The sequence below is a fragment of the Patiria miniata genome, unplaced genomic scaffold (genome assembly GCF_015706575.1).
Source record: "Patiria miniata isolate m_02_andy unplaced genomic scaffold, ASM1570657v1 HiC_scaffold_1, whole genome shotgun sequence".
NCBI lineage: Eukaryota > Metazoa > Echinodermata > Asteroidea > Valvatida > Asterinidae > Patiria > Patiria miniata.
Window position 1 is genome coordinate 9,961,297 of NW_024037047.1, and position 4,397 is coordinate 9,965,693.

Below are 4,397 nucleotides of genomic sequence, written 5' to 3' on the forward strand. Positions count from 1 at the left end.
TAGGAAGTTGTAGGAAGTTGTAGGAAGTTGTAGGAATTTGTAGGAATTTGTTGGGGTTAGGGTTAGGGTTAGGGTTAGGGTTAGGGGTTAGGGTTAGGGGTTAGGGTTAGGGTTAGGGGTTAGGGTTAGGGGTTAGGGTTAGGGTTAGGGTTAGGGTTAGGGTTAGGGTTAGGGTTAGGGTTAGGGTTAGGGTTAGAGTTAGGGTTAGGGGTTAGGGTTAGGGTTAGGGGTTAGGGGTTAGGGTTAGGGTTAGGGTTAGGGTTAGGGTTAGGGTTAGGGTTAGGGTTAGAGTTAAGGGATCTTCTGTAGGCCGACCTCGGAGTATAAGGTCGGTGACCCCTGAGGTCAAAGGTCATGACCCCCCGCAACTGTTGGTGGGGTCACAAGGTTATGCTCCCTAGGGGTCAAATGTCACGGGGTCAAAGGTTACTGCACAAAGTATAGGAAAAATACTTTGAGAGGTCATAACCTTTGACCCCTGGGGAGCATAACATTGTGACTAGGTCAAAAACTTCCGTGGTAAGTCATGACCTCTGACCCCAAAGGTCAAGGTCATAGGTCATTGGGGTCAGAAGTTATGGCCAAAAGTTGTCTTTTTCCGACACCCCAAAATAAAGAAAAACATAAGAAATTCTAAAATGGTGTGAAACGTGTAAAAAACAGATAAGTCAACATGGGTCAAATATAAGGGAATGGGTTAGTCCAGGGAAGAAGAAGTCCAGGGAAGTAGAAGAAGTCCAGGGAAGAAGAAGAAGTCCAGGGAAGAAGAAGAAGTCCAGGGAAGAAGAAGAAGTCCAGGGAAGAAGAAGTCCAGGGAAGAAGAAGTCCAGGGAAGAAGTCCAGGGAAGTCCAGGGAAGTCCAGGGAAGTCGTGGGAAGTCCAGGGAAGTCCAGGGAAGTCCAGGGAAGTCCAGGGAAGTCCAGGGAAGTCGTGGGAAGTCGTGGGAAGTCGTGGGTTGTTGTGGTAAGTCGTGGGTTGTTGTTGGAAGTTGTGGGTTGTTGTGGGTTGTTGTGGGTTGTTGTGGGTTGTTGTGGGCTGTTGTGGGTTGTTGTGGGTTGTAGGAAGTTGTAGGAAGTTTTAGGTTGTTGTCGGAAGTTGTTGGAAGTTGAAGGAAGTTGTTGGAATTTGTAGGAAATTGTAGGAAGTTGTAGGAAAGTGTTGGAATTTGTTGGAAGTTGTTGGAAGTTGTAGGAAGTTGTTGGAATTTATTGGAAGTTGTTGGAAGTTGTAGGAAGTTGTTGGAATTTGTTGGAATTTGTTGGAAGTTGTTGGAAGTTGTTGGAATTTGTTGGAATTTGTTGGAAGTTGTTGATATTTGTAGGAAGCTGTTGTAAGTTGTTGGAATTTGTTGGAAGTTGTAGGAAGTTGTAGGAAGTTGTTGGAATTTATTGGAAGTTGTTGGAAGTTGTTGGAATTTATTGAAAGTTGTAGGAAGTTGTTGGAATTGATTGGAATTTGTTGGAAGTTGTAGGAAGTTGTAGGAAGTTGTTGGAATTTATTGGAAGTTGTAGGAAGTTGTTGGAATTTGTTGGAATTTGTTGGAAGTTGTTGGAAGTTGTAGGAAGTTGTTGGAAGTTGTTGATATTTGTAGGAAGCTGTTGTAAGTTGTTGGAATTTGTTGGAATTTGTTGGAAGTTGTTGATATTTGTAGGAAGCTGTTGTAAGTTGTTGGAATTAGTTGGAATTTGTTGGAAGTTGTAGAAAGTTGTAGGAAGTTGTTGGAATGTAATGGAAGTTGTTGGAAGTTGTAGGAAGTTGTTGGAATTTATTGGAAGTTGTAGGAAGTTGTTGGAATTTATTGTAAGTTGTTGGAAGTTGTAGGAAGTTGTAGGAAGTTGTTGGAATTTATTGGAAGTTGTAGGAAGTTGTTGGAATTTGTTGGAATTTGTTGGAAGTTGTTGAAAGTTGTTGATATTTGTAGGAAGCTGTTGTAAGTTGTTGGAATTTGTTGGAATTTGTTAGAAGTTGTAGGAAGTTGTAGGAAGTTGTTGGAATTGATTGGAAGTTGTTGGAAGTGAGTTGTAGGAAGTTGTTGGAATTTATTGGAAGTTGTAGGAAGTTGTTGGAATTTGTTGGAATTTGTTGGAAGTTGTTGGAAGTTGTAGGAAGTTGTTGGAAGTTGTTGATATTTGTAGGAAGCTGTTGTAAGTTGTTGGAATTTGTTGGAATTTGGTGGAAGTTGTAGGAAGTTGTAGGAAGTTGTTGGAATTCATTGGAAGTTGGTGGAAGTTGTAGGAAGTTGTAGGAATTTGTTGGAATTTGTTGGAATTTGTAGGAAATTGTAGGAAGTTGTAAGAAGTTGTTGGAATTTGTAGGAATTTGTAAGAATTTGTTGGAATTTGTTGGAAGTTGTAGGAAGTTGTTGGAAGTTGTAAGAATTTGTTGGAATTTGTAAGAATTTGTTGGAATTTGTTGGAAGTTGTTGGAAGTTGTAGGAAGTTGTAGGAAGTTGTTTGAATTCATTGGAAGTTGTAGGAAAATGTTGGAATTTATTGGAAGTTGTAGGAAGTTGTTGAAAGTTGTTGATATTTGTAGGAAGCTGTTGTAAGTTGTTGGAAGTTGTTGGAATTTGTTGGAAGTTGTAGGAAGTTGTAGGAAGTTGTTGGAATTGATTGGAAGTTGTTGGAAGTTGTAGGAAGTTGTAGGAAGTTGTTGGAATTTATTGGAAATTGTTGGAATTTGTTGGAATTTGTTGGAAGTTGAAGGAAGTTGTTGGAAGTTGAAGGAAGTTGTAGGAAGTTGTTGGAATTCATTGGAAGTTGTTTGAAGTTGTAGGAAGTTGTAGGAATTTGTTGGAATTTGTTGGAATTTGTAGGAAATTGTAGGAAGTTGTAGGAAGTTGTTGGAATTTGTAGGAATTGGTAAGAATTTGTTGGAATTTGTTGGAATTTGTAGGAATTGGTAAGAATTTGTTGGAATTTGTTGGAAGTAGGATGTTGAAGGAAGTTGTAGGAATTTGTTGGAATTTGTAGGAAGTTGTAGGAAGTTGTTGGAAGTTGTAGGAAGTTGTAGGAAGTTGTAGGAATTTGTAGGAATTTGTTGGGGTTAGGGTTATTTGTTGGAATTTGTTGGAAGTTGTAGGAAGTTGTAGGAAGTTGTTGGAATTCATTGGAAGTTGTTGGAAGTTGTAGGAAGTTGTAGGAATTTGTTGGAATTTGTTGGAATTTGTAGGAAATTGTTGGAAGTTGTAGGAAGTTGTTGGAATTTGTAGGAATTGGTAAGAATTTGTTGGAATTTGTTGGAAGTTGTTGGAATTTGTAGGAAGTTGTAGGAATTTGTTGGAATTTGTAGGAAGTTGAAGGAAGTTGTTGGAAGTTGTAGGAAGTTGTAGGAAGTTGTTGGAATTCATTGGAAGTTGTTGGAAGTTGTAGGAAGTTGTAGGAATTTGTTGGAATTTGTTGGAATTTTTAGGAAATTGTAGGAAGTTGTAGGAAGTTGTTGGAATTTGTAGGAAGTTGAAGGAAGTTGTTGGAAGTTGTAGGAAGTTGTAGGAAGTTGTTGGAATTCATTGGAAGTTGTTGGAAGTTGTAGGAAGTTGTAGGAATTTGTTGGAACTTGTAGGAATTGGTAAGAATTTGTTGGAATTTGTTGGAAGTTGTTGGAAGTTGTAGGAAGTTGTAGGAATTTGTTGGAATGTGTAGGAAGTTGAGGAAGTTGTTGGAAGTTGTAGGAAGTTGTAGGAAGTTGTAGGAATTGGTAAGAATTTGTTGGAATTTGTTGGAAGTTGGAAGTTGTAGGAAGTTGTAGGAATTTGTTGGAATGTGTAGGAAGTTGTAGGAAGTTGTTGGAAGTTGTAGGAAGTTGTAGGAAGTTGTAGGAAGTTGTAGGAAGTTGTAGGAATTTGTAGGAATTTGTTGGGGTTAGGGTTAGGGTTAGGGTTAGGGTTAGGGTTAGGGGTTAGGGTTAGGGTTAGGGGTTAGGGGTTAGGGTTAGGGTTAGGGTTAGGGTTAGGGTTAGGGTTAGGGTTAGGGTTAGAGTTAAGGGATCTTCTGTAGGCCGACCTCGGAGTATAAGGTCGGTGACCCCTGAGGTCAAAGGTCATGACCCCCCGCAACTGTTGGTGGGGTTAGGGTTAGGGTTAGGGTTAGGGTTAGGGTTAGGGTTAGGGTTAGGGTTAGGGTTAGGGTTAGGGTTAGGGTTAGGGTTAGGGTTAGGGTTAGGGTTAGGGTTAGGGTTAGGGTTAGGGTTAGGGTTAGGGTTAGGGTTAGGGTTAGGGTTAGGGTTAGGGTTAGGGTTAGGGTTAGGGTTAGGGTTAGGGTTAGGGGTTAGGGTTAGGGTTAGGGTTAGGGTTAGGGTTAGGGGTTAGGGTTAGGGTTAGGGTTAGGGTTAGGGTTAGGGTTAGGGTTAGGGTTAGGGTTAGGGGTTAGGGTTAGGGTTAGGGTTAGGGTTAGGGTTAG